Raw genomic sequence first — 17,209 nt, 5'->3', positions numbered from 1 at the left:
GTATTTTATGCTTCTCGCGATGACTTCGTAGGCCCTAACTATTCCATCTGGTGGAACAACGCCCTTGGGTGAAGCCTAGGTTGCGCGGAACGAAGAAATGACCATAACTTTCACACTGGTAGCAATTATTCGTTTTATACGATGGAAAAACTGTTTTATTTATTTTGTATTTTATGCTTCTGACGTTGACTTCTAGGACCCTAACTATTCGATCTGAGAGAGCAACGCCCTAGAGTGAAGCCTAGGTTGCCCGGAACGGAGAAATGACCATAACTTTCACACCGGTAGCAATTATTCGTTTTATACGATGGTAAAACTGTTCTGTTTATTTTGTATTTTATGCTTCGGGCGTTGACTTCTAAGGCCCTAACTATTCAATCTGTTGGTGCAACGCCCTAGGGTGAAGCCTAGGTTGCCCGGAAAGTAGAAATGACGTTAACTTTCATACTGGTTGCAATTATTCGTTTTACACGATGGAAAAACTGTTGTTTTTATATTGTATTTTATGCTTCGGGCATTGACCTCTAAGGCCCTAACTACTCAATCTGTTGGAGCAACGCCCTAGGGCGAAGCCTATGTGGCCCGGAAAGTAGAAATGGCCATAACTTTAATCCTGGTTGCAATTATTCGTTTTACATGATGGAAAAACTGTTGTATTTATATAGTGTTCTATGCTTCTGGCGTTGACTTCTTAGGCCCTAACTATTCCATCTGGTGGAACAACGCCCTTGGGTGAAGCCTAGGTTGCGCGGAACGTAGCAATGACCATAACTTTCACACTGGTAGCAATTATTCGTTTGATACGATGGTAAAACTGTTTTATTTATTTGGGATTTTATGCTTCCGGCGTTGACTTCTAAGGCCCTAACTATTTGATCTGGTGGAGCACCGCCCTAGAGTGAAGCCTAGGTTGCCCGAAACGTAGAAAAGACCATTACCTTCACACTGGTTGCAATTATTCGTTTTATACGATGGAAAAACTGATCTATTTATTTTGTATTTTATGCTTCTGGCGTTGACTTCTTAGGCCCTAACTGTTCGATCTGGTGGAACAACGTCCTAGGGTGAAGCCTAGGGTGCCCGGAAAGTAGAAATGACCATAACATTCACACCGGTTGCAATTATTCGATTTATACGATGGAAAAGCTGTTGCACCTTTATTGTATTTTATTCATCTGGGGTTGACTGCTAAGGCCGTAGCTATTCGATGTGGTGGAGCAACGCCCTAGAGTGACGCCTAGGTTGCCCGGAACGTAGAATTGACAATAACTTCCACACTGGTTGCAATTATTCGTTTTATACGATGGAAAAGCTGTTGTATTTATATCGTATTTTATGCTTCTGGCGTTGACCTCTTAGGCCCTAACTATTCCATCTGGTGGAACAACGCCGTCGGGTGAAGCCTAGGTTGCGCGGAACGTAGAAATGACCATAACTTTCACACTGGTAGCAATTATTCGTTTTATACGATGGTAAAACTGTTTTATTTATTTGGGATTTTATGCTTCCGGCGTTGACTTCTAAGGCCCTAACTATTTGATCTGGTGGAGCACCGCCCTAGAGTGAAGCCTAGGTTGCCCGAAACGTAGAAAAGACCATTACCTTCACACTGGTTGCAATTATTCGTTTTATACGATGGAAAAACTGATCTATTTATTTTGTATTTTATGCTTCTGGCGTTGACTTCTTATGCCCTAACTATTCCCTCTGGCGGATCAACGCCCTAGAGTGAAACCTACGTTGCCCGGAACGTAGAAATGACCATTACATTCACACTGGTTGCAATTATTCGCCTTATACGATGGAAAAGCTGTTGTATTTATATCGTATTTTATGCTTCTCGCGATGACTTCGTAGGCCCTAACTATTCCATCTGGTGGAACAACGCCCTTGGGTGAAGCCTAGGTTGCGCGGAACGAAGAAATGACCATAACTTTCACACTGGTAGCAATTATTCGTTTTATACGATGGAAAAACTGTTTTATTTATTTTGTATTTTATGCTTCTGACGTTGACTTCTAGGACCCTAACTATTCGATCTGAGAGAGCAACGCCCTAGAGTGAAGCCTAGGTTGCCCGGAACGGAGAAATGACCATAACTTTCACACCGGTAGCAATTATTCGTTTTATACGATGGTAAAACTGTTCTGTTTATTTTGTATTTTATGCTTCGGGCGTTGACTTCTAAGGCCCTAACTATTCAATCTGTTGGTGCAACGCCCTAGGGTGAAGCCTAGGTTGCCCGGAAAGTAGAAATGACGTTAACTTTCATACTGGTTGCAATTATTCGTTTTACACGATGGAAAAACTGTTGTTTTTATATTGTATTTTATGCTTCGGGCATTGACCTCTAAGGCCCTAGCTACTCAATCTGTTGGGGCAACGCCCTAGGGCGAAGCTTATGTGGCCCGGAAAGTAGAAATGGCCATAACTTTAATCCTGGTTGCAATTATTCGTTTTATATGATGGAAAAACTGTTGTATTTATATAGTGTTCTATGCTTCTGGCGTTGACTTCTTAGGCCCTAACTATTCCATCTGGTGGAACAACGCCCTTGGGTGAAGCCTAGGTTGCGCGGAACGTAGCAATGACCATAACTTTCACACTGGTAGCAATTATTCGTTTGATACGATGGTAAAACTGTTTTATTTATTTGGGATTTTATGCTTCCGGCGTTGACTTCTAAGGCCCTAACTATTTGATCTGGTGGAGCACCGCCCTAGAGTGAAGCCTAGGTTGCCCGAAACGTAGAAAAGACCATTACCTTCACACTGGTTGCAATTATTCGTTTTATACGATGGAAAAACTGATCTATTTATTTTGTATTTTATGCTTTTGGCGTTGACTTCTTAGGCCCTAACTGTTCGATCTGGTGGAACAACGTCCTAGGGTGAAGCCTAGGGTGCCCGGAAAGTAGAAATGACCATAACTTTCACACCGGTTGCAATTATTCGATTTATACGATGGAAAAGCTGTTGCACCTTTATTGTATTTTATTCATCTGGGGTTGACTGCTAAGGCCGTAGCTATTAGATGTGGTGGAGCAACGCCCTAGAGTGACGCCTAGGTTGCCCGGAACGTAGAATTGACAATAACTTCCACACTGGTTGCAATTATTCGTTTTATACGATGGAAAAGCTGTTGTATTTATATCGTATTTTATGCTTCTGGCGTTGACCTCTTAGGCCCTAACTATTCCATCTGGTGGAACAACGCCGTCGGGTGAAGCCTAGTTTGCGCGGAACGTAGAAATGACCATAACTTTCACACTGGTAGCAATTATTCGTTTTATACGATGGTAAAACTGTTTTATTTATTTGGGATTTTATGCTTCCGGCGTTGACTTCTAAGGCCCTAACTATTCAATCTGTTGGTGCAACGCCCTAGGGTGAAGCCTAGGTTGCCCGGAAAGTAGAAATGACGTTAACTTTCATACTGGTTGCAATTATTCGTTTTACACGATGGAAAAACTGTTGTTTTTATATTGTATTTTATGCTTCGGGCATTGACCTCTAAGGCCCTAGCTACTCAATCTGTTGGGGCAACGCCCTAGGGCGAAGCCTATGTGGCCCGGAAAGTAGAAATGGCCATAACTTTAATCCTGGTTGCAATTATTCGTTTTATATGATGGAAAAACTGTTGTATTTATATAGTGTTCTATGCTTCTGGCGTTGACTTCTTAGGCCCTAACTATTCCATCTGGTGGAACAACGCCCTTGGGTGAAGCCTAGGTTGCGCGGAACGTAGCAATGACCATAACTTTCACACTGGTAGCAATTATTCGTTTGATACGATGGTAAAACTGTTTTATTTATTTGGGATTTTATGCTTCCGGCGTTGACTTCTAAGGCCCTAACTATTTGATCTGGTGGAGCACCGCCCTAGAGTGAAGCCTAGGTTGCCCGAAACGTAGAAAAGACCATTACCTTCACACTGGTTGCAATTATTCGTTTTATACGATGGAAAAACTGTTCTATTTATTTTGTATTTTATGCTTCTGGCGTTGACTTCTTAGGCCCTAACTGTTCGATCTGGTGGAACAACGTCCTAGGGTGAAGCCTAGGGTGCCCGGAAAGTAGAAATGACCATAACTTTCACACCGGTTGCAATTATTCGATTTATACGATGGAAAAGCTGTTGCACCTTTATTGTATTTTATTCATCTGGGGTTGACTGCTAAGGCCGTAGCTATTAGATGTGGTGGAGCAACGCCCTAGAGTGACGCCTAGGTTGCCCGGAACGTAGAATTGACAATAACTTCCACACTGGTTGCAATTATTCGTTTTATACGATGGAAAAGCTGTTGTATTTATATCGTATTTTATGCTTCTGGCGTTGACCTCTTAGGCCCTAACTATTCCATCTGGTGGAACAACGCCGTCGGGTGAAGCCTAGGTTGCGCGGAACGTAGAAATGACCATAACTTTCACACTGGTAGCAATTATTCGTTTTATACGATGGAAAAACTGTTTTATTTATTTTGTATTTTATGCTTCTGAAGTTGACTTCTAGGGTCCTAACTATTCGATCTGGTGGAGCAACGCCCTAGTGTGAAGCCTAGGTTGCCCGGAACGGAGAAATGACCATAACTTTCACACCGGTAGCAGTTATTCGTTTTATACGATGGTAAAACTGTTCTGTTTATTTTGTATTTTATGCTTCTGGCGTTGACTTCTTAGGCCCTAACTGTTCGATCTGGTGGAACAACGTCCTAGGGTGAAGCCTAGGGTGCCCGGAAAGTAGAAATGACCATAACTTTCACACCGGTTGCAATTATTCGATTTATACGATGGAAAAGCTGTTGCACCTTTATTGTATTTTATTCATCTGGGGTTGACTGCTAAGGCCGTAGCTATTAGATGTGGTGGAGCAACGCCCTAGAGTGACGCCTAGGTTGCCCGGAACGTAGAATTGACAATAACTTCCACACTGGTTGCAATTATTCGTTTTATACGATGGAAAAGCTGTTGTATTTATATCGTATTTTATGCTTCTGGCGTTGACCTCTTAGGCCCTAACTATTCCATCTGGTGGAACAACGCCGTCGGGTGAAGCCTAGGTTGCGCGGAACGTAGAAATGACCATAACTTTCACACTGGTAGCAATTATTCGTTTTATACGATGGAAAAACTGTTTTATTTATTTTGTATTTTATGCTTCTGAAGTTGACTTCTAGGGTCCTAACTATTCGATCTGGTGGAGCAACGCCCTAGTGTGAAGCCTAGGTTGCCCGGAACGGAGAAATGACCATAACTTTCACACCGGTAGCAGTTATTCGTTTTATACGATGGTAAAACTGTTCTGTTTATTTTGTATTTTATGCTTCGGGCGTTGACTTCTAAGGCCCTAACTATTCAATCTGTTGGTGCAACGCCCTAGGGTGAAGCCAAGGTTGCCCGGAAAGTAGAAATGACGTTAACTTTCATACAGGTTGCAATTATTCGTTTTACACGATTGAAAAACTGTTGTATTTATATTGTATTTTATGCTTCGGGCATTGACCTCTAAGGCCGTAACTACTCAATCTGGTGGAACAACGCCCTTGGGTGAAGCCTAGGTTGCGCGGAACGTAGCAATGACCATAACTTTCACACTGGTAGCAATTATTCGTTTTATGCGATGGAAAAACGGTTCTATTTATTTTGTATTTTATGCTTCGGGCGTTGACTTCTAAGGCCCTAACTATTGGATCTGGTGGAACAACGCCCTAGGGTGGAGCCTAGGTTGGGCGGAACGTAGAAATGACCATAACTTTCACACTGGTAGCAATTATTCGTTTTATACGATGGAAAAACTGTTTTATTTATTTTGTATTTTATGCTTCTGGCGTTGACTTCTTATGCCCCAACTATTCCCTCTGGAGGATCAACGCCCTAGAGTGAAACCTACGTTGCCCGGAACGTAGAAATGACTATTACTTTCACACTGGTTGCAATTATTCGTTTTATACGATGCAAAAGCTATTCCATTTATTTTGTATTTTATGCTTCGGGCGTTGACTTCTAAGGGCCTAACTATTCGATCTGGTGGAGCACCGCCCTAGAGTGAAGCCTAGGTTGCCCGAAACGTAGAAAAGACCATTACCTTCACACTGGTTGCAATTATTCGTTTTATACGATGGAAAAACTGATCTATTTATTTTGTATTTTATGCTTCTGGCGTTGACTTCTTATGCCCTAACTATTCCCTCTGGCGGATCAACGCCCTAGAGTGAAACCTACGTTGCCCGGAACGTAGAAATGACCATTACATTCACACTGGTTGCAATTATTCGCCTTATACGATGGAAAAGCTGTTGTATTTATATCGTATTTTATGCTTCTCGCGATGACTTCATAGGCCCTAACTATTCCATCTGGTGGAACAACGCCCTTGGGTGAAGCCTAGGTTGCGCGGAACGAAGAAATGACCATAACTTTCACACTGGTAGCAATTATTCGTTTTATACGATGGAAAAACTGTTTTATTTATTTTGTATTTTATGCTTCTGACGTTGACTTCTAGGACCCTAACTATTCGATCTGAGAGAGCAACGCCCTAGAGTGAAGCCTAGGTTGCCCGGAACGGAGAAATGACCATAACTTTCACACCGGTAGCAATTATTCGTTTTATACGATGGTAAAACTGTTCTGTTTATTTTGTATTTTATGCTTCGGGCGTTGACTTCTAAGGCCCTAACTATTCAATCTGTTGGTGCAACGCCCTAGGGTGAAGCCTAGGTTGCCCGGAAAGTAGAAATGACGTTAACTTTCATACTGGTTGCAATTATTCGTTTTACACGATGGAAAAACTGTTGTTTTTATATTGTATTTTATGCTTCGGGCATTGACCTCTAAGGCCCTAGCTACTCAATCTGTTGGGGCAACGCCCTAGGGCGAAGCCTATGTGGCCCGGAAAGTAGAAATGGCCATAACTTTAATCCTGGTTGCAATTATTCGTTTTATATGATGGAAAAACTGTTGTATTTATATAGTGTTCTATGCTTCTGGCGTTGACTTCTTAGGCCCTAACTATTCCATCTGGTGGAACAACGCCCTTGGGTGAAGCCTAGGTTGCGCGGAACGTAGCAATGACCATAACTTTCACACTGGTAGCAATTATTCGTTTGATACGATGGTAAAACTGTTTTATTTATTTGGGATTTTATGCTTCCGGCGTTGACTTCTAAGGCCCTAACTATTTGATCTGGTGGAGCACCGCCCTAGAGTGAAGCCTAGGTTGCCCGAAACGTAGAAAAGACCATTACCTTCACACTGGTTGCAATTATTCGTTTTATACGATGGAAAAACTGATCTATTTATTTTGTATTTTATGCTTCTGGCGTTGACTTCTTAGGCCCTAACTGTTCGATCTGGTGGAACAACGTCCTAGGGTGAAGCCTAGGGTGCCCGGAAAGTAGAAATGACCATAACTTTCACACCGGTTGCAATTATTCGATTTATACGATGGAAAAGCTGTTGCACCTTTATTGTATTTTATTCATCTGGGGTTGACTGCTAAGGCCGTAGCTATTAGATGTGGTGGAGCAACGCCCTAGAGTGACGCCTAGGTTGCCCGGAACGTAGAATTGACAATAACTTCCACACTGGTTGCAATTATTCGTTTTATACGATGGAAAAGCTGTTGTATTTATATCGTATTTTATGCTTCTGGCGTTGACCTCTTAGGCCCTAACTATTCCATCTGGTGGAACAACGCCGTCGGGTGAAGCCTAGGTTGCGCGGAACGTAGAAATGACCATAACTTTCACACTGGTAGCAATTATTCGTTTTATACGATGGAAAAACTGTTTTATTTATTTTGTATTTTATGCTTCTGAAGTTGACTTCTAGGGTCCTAACTATTCGATCTGGTGGAGCAACGCCCTAGTGTGAAGCCTAGGTTGCCCGGAACGGAGAAATGACCATAACTTTCACACCGGTAGCAGTTATTCGTTTTATACGATGGTAAAACTGTTCTGTTTATTTTGTATTTTATGCTTCTGGCGTTGACTTCTTAGGCCCTAACTGTTCGATCTGGTGGAACAACGTCCTAGGGTGAAGCCTAGGGTGCCCGGAAAGTAGAAATGACCATAACTTTCACACCGGTTGCAATTATTCGATTTATACGATGGAAAAGCTGTTGCACCTTTATTGTATTTTATTCATCTGGGGTTGACTGCTAAGGCCGTAGCTATTAGATGTGGTGGAGCAACGCCCTAGAGTGACGCCTAGGTTGCCCGGAACGTAGAATTGACAATAACTTCCACACTGGTTGCAATTATTCGTTTTATACGATGGAAAAGCTGTTGTATTTATATCGTATTTTATGCTTCTGGCGTTGACCTCTTAGGCCCTAACTATTCCATCTGGTGGAACAACGCCGTCGGGTGAAGCCTAGGTTGCGCGGAACGTAGAAATGACCATAACTTTCACACTGGTAGCAATTATTCGTTTTATACGATGGAAAAACTGTTTTATTTATTTTGTATTTTATGCTTCTGAAGTTGACTTCTAGGGTCCTAACTATTCGATCTGGTGGAGCAACGCCCTAGTGTGAAGCCTAGGTTGCCCGGAACGGAGAAATGACCATAACTTTCACACCGGTAGCAGTTATTCGTTTTATACGATGGTAAAACTGTTCTGTTTATTTTGTATTTTATGCTTCGGGCGTTGACTTCTAAGGCCCTAACTATTCAATCTGTTGGTGCAACGCCCTAGGGTGAAGCCAAGGTTGCCCGGAAAGTAGAAATGACGTTAACTTTCATACAGGTTGCAATTATTCGTTTTACACGATTGAAAAACTGTTGTATTTATATTGTATTTTATGCTTCGGGCATTGACCTCTAAGGCCGTAACTACTCAATCTGGTGGAACAACGCCCTTGGGTGAAGCATAGGTTGCGCGGAACGTAGCAATGACCATAACTTTCACACTGGTAGCAATTATTCGTTTTATGCGATGGAAAAACGGTTCTATTTATTTTGTATTTTATGCTTCGGGCGTTGACTTCTAAGGCCCTAACTATTGGATCTGGTGGAACAACGCCCTAGGGTGGAGCCTAGGTTGGGCGGAACGTAGAAATGACCATAACTTTCACACTGGCAGCAATTATTCGTTTTATACGATGGAAAAACTGTTTTATTTATTTTGTATTTTATGCTTCTGGCGTTGACTTCTTATGCCCCAACTATTCCCTCTGGAGGATCAACGCCCTAGAGTGAAACCTACGTTGCCCGGAACGTAGAAATGACTATTACTTTCACACTGGTTGCAATTATTCGTTTTATACGATGCAAAAGCTATTCCATTTATTTTGTATTTTATGCTTCGGGCGTTGACTTCTAAGGGCCTAACTATTCGATCTGGTGGAGCACCGCCCTAGAGTGAAGCCTAGGTTGCCCGAAACGTAGAAAAGACCATTACCTTCACACTGGTTGCAATTATTCGTTTTATACGATGGAAAAACTGATCTATTTATTTTGTATTTTATGCTTCTGGCGTTGACTTCTCAGGCCCTAACTTTTCGATCTGGTAGGACAACGCCCTAGATTGAAGACTAGGTTGCCCGGAACATGGAAATGACCATTACTTTCACACTGTTTTCAGTTATACCTGTTATACGATGGAAAAACTTTTGCATCTTTATTGTATTTTATGCTTCTGGCGTTGACTTCTAAGGCCCTAGCTATTCGGTTTGGTGGAGCAACGCCCGAGAGCGGAGCCTAGGTTGCCCGGTACGTAGAAATGACCATTACCTTCACACTGTTTGCAAATATACATTATATACGATGGAAAATCTGTTGTATTTATGTTGTATTTTATGCTTCTGGCGTTGACTTCTTAGGCCCTAACTATTTGATCTGGTGGAGCACCGCCCTAGAGTGAAGCCTAGGTTGCCCGGAACGTAGAAAAGACCATTGCCTTCACACTGGTTGCAATTATTCCTGTTTTACGATGGAAAAACTGTTGCATCTTTATTGTATTTTATGCATCTGGCGTTGATTTCTAAGGCCCTAACTATTCGATCTGGTGGAGCAACGCCCTAGAATGAAGCCTAGGTTGCCCGGAACGTAGAAATGACCATTACATTCACCCTGGTTGCAATTATTCGTTTTATACGATGGAAATGCTGTTGCATTTATATCGTATCTTATGCTTCTGGCGTTGACATCTTAGGCCCTAACTATTCCATCTGGTGGAACAACGCCCTTGGGTGAAGCCTAGGTAGCGCGGAACGTAGCAATGACCATAACTTTCACACTGGTAGCAATTATTCGTTTTACACGATGGAAAAACTGTTCTATTTATTTTGTATTTTATGCTTCGGGCGTTGACTTCTAAGGCCCTAGCTATTCGATCTGGTCGAGCAACGCCCTAGAGTGACGCCTAGGTTGCCCGGAACGTGGAAATGACCATTACTTTCACAATCTCTGCAATTATTCATTTCATACGATGGAAAAACTGTTGTACTTATATTGTATTTTATCCTTCTGGCGTTGAATTCTAAGTCCCTAGCTATTCGATCTGGTGGAGCAACGCCCTAGTGTGAAACCTAGGTTACCCAGAACGTAGAAATGACCAGTACTTTCAGACTGGTTGCTGTTATTCGTTTCATAGGATGGAAAAGCTGTTATATTTATTTTGCATTTTATGCTTCGGGCGTTGACTTCTAAGGCCCTAGCTATTCCATCTGGTGGAGCAACACCCTAGAGTGCAGCCTAGGTTGCCTGGAACGTAGAAATGACCATTACTTTCACACTGTTTGCAATTATTCATTTTATACGATGGAAAAGCTGTTGTATTTATATTGTATTTTATGCTCCTGGCGTTGACTTCTAAAGCCGTAGCTACTAGCTGTGGTGGAGCAACACCCTAGAGTGACACCTAGGTTGACCGGAACGTAGAAATGACCATTACTCTCACAATGTCTGCAATTATTTATTTTATACGATGGAAAAACTTTTGTTCTTATATTGTATTTTATCCTTCTGGCGTTGAAGTCGAAGTCCCTAGCTATTCGATCTGGTGGAGCAACGCCCTAGTGTGAAACCTAGGATAGCCGGAACGTAGAAATGACCAGTACTTTCAGACTGGTTGCAGTTATTCGTTTTATACAATGGAAAAACTGTCCTATTTATTTTGCATTTTATGCTTCGGGCGTTGACTTCTAAGGCCCTAGCTATTCCATCTGGTGGAGCAACACCCTAGAGTGCAGCCGACGTTGCCCGGAACGTAGAAATGACCATTACTTTCACACTGTTTGCAATTATTCATTTTATACAATGGAAAAACTTCTGTTCTTATATTGTATTTTATACTTCTGGCGTTGAAGTCGATGTCCTTAGCTGTTCGATCTGGTGGAGCAGCGCCCTAGAGTGAAGCCTAGATTACCCGGAACGTGGTAATGACCAGTACTATCACACTGTTTGCAGTTATTCCTGTTATACGAAGGAATGCTGTTGCATCTTTATGGTATTTTATGCTCCTGGCGTTGACTTCTAAGGCCCTAACTATTCCATCTGGTGGAGGAAGGCCCTAGACCCAAGCCTAGGTTGCCCGGAACGTAGGAATGACCATAACATTCACACTGGTTGCCATTAATCGTTTTCTACGATGGAAAAGCTGTTGTATTTATATCGTATTTTTTGCTTCTGGCGCTGACTTCTTAGGCCCTAACTATTCGATCTGGTGGAGCAACGCCCTAGAGTGAAGCCTAGGTTGCTCGGAACGTAGGAATGACCATTACCTTCACACTGTTTGCAATTATTCATTTTATAAGATGGCAAAGCTGGAGTATTTATATTGTATTTTATGGTTCCGGCGTTAACTTCTAAGGCCGTAGCTATCAGATGTGGAGCAGCAACGCCCTAGAGTGACACCTAGGTTGACAGGCACGTAGAAATGACCATTACTTTCACAATGTTCGCAATCATTCATTTTATACGATGGAAAAACTGTTGTACTTATACTGTATCTTATGCTTCGGGCGTTGACTTCTAAGGCCCTAACTATTCGATTTGGTGGAGCAACGCCCTACAGTGAAGCGTAGATTGCCCGGAACGTAGAAATGACCATAACTTTCATACTGGTTACCATTATTCGTTTTATATGATGGAAAAGCTGTTGTATTTATATAGTATTTTATGCTTCTGGCGTTGACTTTGAAGGCCGTAGCTATTAGATGTGGTGGGGCATCGCCCTGGAGTGTCGCATGGGTTGCCCGGAACGTAGAAATGACAATTACTTTCACAATGTTTGCAAATATTCATTTCATACGATGGAAAAACTGTTGTACTTATATTGTATTTTATCCTTCTGGCGTTGAATTCTAAGTGCCTAGCTATTCTATGTGGTGGAGCAACGCCCTAGAGTGAAACCTAGGTTACTCGGAACGTAGAAATGGCCAGTACTTTCACACTGGTTGGAGATATCCGTTTTATACAATGGAAAAACTGTTCTATTTATTTTGCATTTTATGCTTCGGGCGTTGACTTCTAAGGCCCTAGCTATTCCATCTGGTGGAGCAACGCCCTCGTGTGAAACCTAGGTTACACAGAACGTAGGAATGTCCAGTACTTTCAGACTGGTTGCTGTTATCCGTTTCATACGATGGAAAAGCTGTTATATTTATTTTGCATATTATGCTTCGGGCGTTGACTTCTAAGGCCCTAACTGTTTGGTCTGGTGGAGCAACGCCCTAGAGTGAAGCCTAGGTTGCCCGGAACGTAGAAATGATCATTACTTTCGCACTGGTTGCAATTATTCCTGTTATATGATGGAAACACTGTTGTACTTTTATTGCATTTTATGCTTCGGGCGTTGACTTCTGAGGCCGTAGCTATTCGATGTGGTGGAAGAACGCCATAGAGTGAAGCCTAGGTTGCCCGGAACGTAGAAATGACCATAACTTTAATACTGGTTGCAATCATTCGTTTTATATGGTGGAAGAACTGTTGTATTTATATTGTATTTTATGCTGCTGGCGTTCACTTCTTAGGCCCTAACTATTCGATCTGGTGGAACAACGCCCTGGGGAGAAACCTAGGTTGCCCGGAACGTAGAAATGGCCATAACTTTCAACTGGTTGCTATTATTCGTATTATACGATGGAAAAACTGTTCTATTTATTTTGTATTTTATGCTTCGGGCGTTAACTTCTAAGGCCCTAACTGTTTGATCTGGTGGAGCAACGCCCTAGAGTGAAGCCTAGGTTGCCCGGTACGTAGAAATGACCACAACTTTCATACTGATTGCTATTATTCATTTTATACGATGGAAAAACAGTTGTACTTATATTGCATTTTATTCTTCTGGCGTTTAATTCTAAGTCCCTAGCTATTTGATCCGGGGGAGCAGCGCCATAGAATGAAGCCTAGATTACCCGGAACGTAGTAATGCCAGTACTATCACACTGTTTGCAGTTATTCCTGTTATACGATGAAAAGCTGTTGCATCTTTATCGTATTTTATGCTTCTGGCGTTGACTTCTAAGGCCCTAACTATTCGAGCTGGTGGAGCAAGGCCCTAGACTGAAGCCTAGGTTGCCCGGAACGTAGAAATGACCATAACATTCACACTGGTTGCCATTAATCGTTTTCTACGATGGTAAAGCTGTTGTATATATATCGTATTTTATGCTTCTGGCGTTGACTTCTTAGGCCCTAACTATTCGATCTGGTGGAGCAACGCCCTAGAGTGAAGCCTAGGTTGCACGGAACGTAGAAATGACCATTACCTTCACACTGTTTGCAATTATTCATTTTATACGATGGCAAAGCTGTTGTATTTATATTGTATTTTATGCTTCCAGCGTTAACTTCTAAGGCCGTAGCTATCAGATGTGGAGCAGCAGCGCCCTAGAGTGACACGTAGGTTGCCAGGCACGTAGAAATGACCATTACTTTCACAATGTTCGCAATTATTCATTTTATACGATGGAACAACTGTTGTACTTATATTGTGTTTTATGCTTCTGGCGTTGACTTCCATGGCCCTACCTATTCGATCTGGTGGAGCAACGCCCTAGAGTGCAGCCTAGGTAGCCCGGAACGTAGAAATGACCACAACTTTCACACTGATTGCTATTATTCGCTTTATACGATCGAAAAACTGTTATATTTATGTTGTATATTATGCTTCTGGCGTTGCCTTCTAAGGCACTACCTATTCGATCTGGTGGAGCATCACTCTACAGTGAAGCCTAGGTTGCCCGTGACGTAGAAATGACCATAACTTTCACACTGGTAGCAATTACTCATTGTATACGATGGAAAAACTGTTGTACTTATATTGCATTTTATTCTTCTAGCGTTGAATTCTTAGTCCCTAGCTACTCGATCTGGTGGAGGAGCGCCCTAGAGTGCAGCCTAGATCACCCGGAACGTAGTAATGACCAGAACTATCACACTGTTTGCAGTTATTCCTGTTATACGAAGGAAAGCTGTTGCATCTTTATGGTATTTTATGCTTCTGGCGTTGACTTCTAAGGCCCTATCTATTCGATCTGGTGGAGGAAGGCCCTAGACTGAAGCCTAGGTTGCCCGGAACGTAGAAATGTCCATAACACTCATACTGGTTGCCATTAATCGTTTTCCACGGTGGAAAAGCTGCTGTATTTATATCGTATTTTATGCTTCTGGCGTTGACTTCTTAGGCCCTAACTATTTGATCTGGTGGAGCAACGCCCTAGAGTGAAGCCTAGGTTGCTCGGAACGTAGAAATGACCATTACCTTCACACTGTTTGCAATTGTTCATTTTATAAGATGTCAAAGCTGTAGTATTTATATTGTATTTTATGCTTCCGGCGTTAACTTCTAAGGCCGTAGCTATCAGATGTGGAGCAGCAACGCCCTAGGGTGACACGTAGGTTGCCAGGCACGTAGAAATGACCATTACTTTCACAATGTTCGCAATCATTCATTTTATACGATGGAAAAACTGTTGTACTTATATTGTATTTTATGCTTAGGGCGTTGACTTCTAAGGCCCTGACTATTCGATCTGGTGGAGCAACGCCCTAGAGTGAAGCCTAGGTTGCCCGGAACGTAGAAATGACCATAACTTTCACACTGGTTGCTATTATTCGGTTTATACGATGGAAAAGCTGTTATATTTATATTGCATTTTATGCTTCTGGCATTGAATTCTAAGTCCCTATCTTTTCCATCTGGTGGAGCAACACCCTAGAGTGCAGCCTAGGTTGCCCGGAACGTAGAAATGACCATTACTATCACAATGTCTGCAATTATTCATTTCATACGATGGAAAAACTATTGTACTTATGTTGTATTTTATCCTTCTGGCGTTGAATTCTAAGTCCCTAGCTATTCGGTCTGGTGGAGCAACGCCCTAGTGTGAAACCTAGGTTACCCGGAACGTAGAAATGACCAGTACTTTCAGACTGGTTGCTGTTATTCGTTTCATACGATGGAAAAGCTGTTATATTTATTTTGCATTTTATGCTTCGGGCGTTGACTTCTAAGGCCCTAGCTATTCCATCTGGTGGAGCAACACCCTAGAGTGCAGCCGACGTTGCCCGGAACGTAGAAATGACCATTACTTTCACACTGTTTGCAATTATTCATTTTATACGATGGAAAAGCTGTTGTATTTATATTGTATTTTATGCTCCTGGCGTTGACTTCTAAAGCCGTAGCTATTAGCTGTGGTGGAGCAACGCCCTAGAGTGACACCTAGGTTTACCGGAACGTAGAAATGACCATTACTTTCACAATGTCTGCAATTATTCATTTTATACGATGGAAAAACTTTTGTTCTTATATTGTATTTTATACTTCTGGCGTTGAAGTCGATGTCCTTAGCTATTCGATCTGGTGGAGCAGCGCCCTAGAGTGAAGCCTAGATTACCCGGAACGTGGTAATGACCAGTACTATCACACTGTTTGCAGTTATTCCTGTTATACGAAGGAAAGCTGTTGCATCTTTATGGTATTTTATGCTTCTGGCGTTGACTTCTAAGGCCCTAACTATTCGATCTGGTGGAGGAAGGCCCTAGACTCAAGCCTAGGTTGCCAGGCACGTAGAAATGACCATTACTTTCACAATGTTCGCAATCATTCATTTTATACGATGGAAAAACTGTTGTACTTATACTGTATTTTATGCTTCGGGCGTTGACTTCTAAGGCCCTAACTATTCGATCTGGTGGAGGAAGGCCCTAGACTCAAGCCTAGGTTGCCCGGAACGTAGGAATGACCATAACATTCACACTGGTTGCCATTAATCGTTTTCTACGATGGAAAAGCTGTTGTATTTATATCGTATTTTATGCTTCTGGCGTTGACTTCTTAGGCCCTAACTATTTGATCAGGTGGAGCACCGCCCCAGAGAGAAGCCTAGGTTACCCGGAACGTAGAAATGACCAGTACCTTCACACTGTTTGCAGTTACTCCTGCTATACGATGGAAAAACTGTTGCATCTTTATTGAATTTTATGCTTCTGGCGTTGACTTCTACGGCACTAACTATTCGATCTGGTGGAGCAGCGCCCTAGAGTGAAGCCTAGGTTGCCCGGAACGTAGAAATGACCACCACTTTCAAACTGGTTGCAATTATTCCCGTTATATGATGGAAAAACTGTTGTATTTTTATTGCATTTTATTCTTCTGTCGTTGACGTCTAAGGCCGTAGCTATCAGATGTGGTGGAGCAACGCACTAGAGTGACGCCTAGGTTGCCCGGAACGTAGAAATGACCGTTACTTTCGCAATGTTTAAAATTATACATTTTATCCGATGGAAAAACTGTAGTACTTATATTGTATTTTATGCTTCTAGCGTTGACTTCTAAGGCACTAACTATTCGATCTGGTGGTGCAACGCCCTAGTGTGAAGCCTAGGTTGCCGGGAACGTAGAATGTGCCATCACTTTCAAACTGGTTGCAATTATTCCTGTTATATGATGGAAACACTGTTGTACTTTTATTGCATTTTATGCTTCGGGCGTTGACTTCTGAGGCCGTAGCCATTCGATGTCATAGTGTGAAGCCTAGGTTGCCCGGAACGTAGAAATGACCATAACTTTCATACTGGCTGCAATCATTCGTTTTATATGATGGAAGAACTGTTGTATTTATATTGTATTTTATGCTGCTGGCGTTCACTTCTTAGGCCCTAACTATTCGATCTGGTGGAACAACGCCCTGGGGTGAAACCTAAGTTGCCCGGAACGTAGAAGTGACCATAACTTTCAACTGGTTGCTACTATTC

The sequence above is a fragment of the Calliopsis andreniformis genome, unplaced genomic scaffold, assembly GCF_051401765.1.
Source record: "Calliopsis andreniformis isolate RMS-2024a unplaced genomic scaffold, iyCalAndr_principal scaffold0026, whole genome shotgun sequence".
NCBI lineage: Eukaryota > Metazoa > Arthropoda > Insecta > Hymenoptera > Andrenidae > Calliopsis > Calliopsis andreniformis.
Note: the sequence above shows the minus strand (reverse complement) of the source record.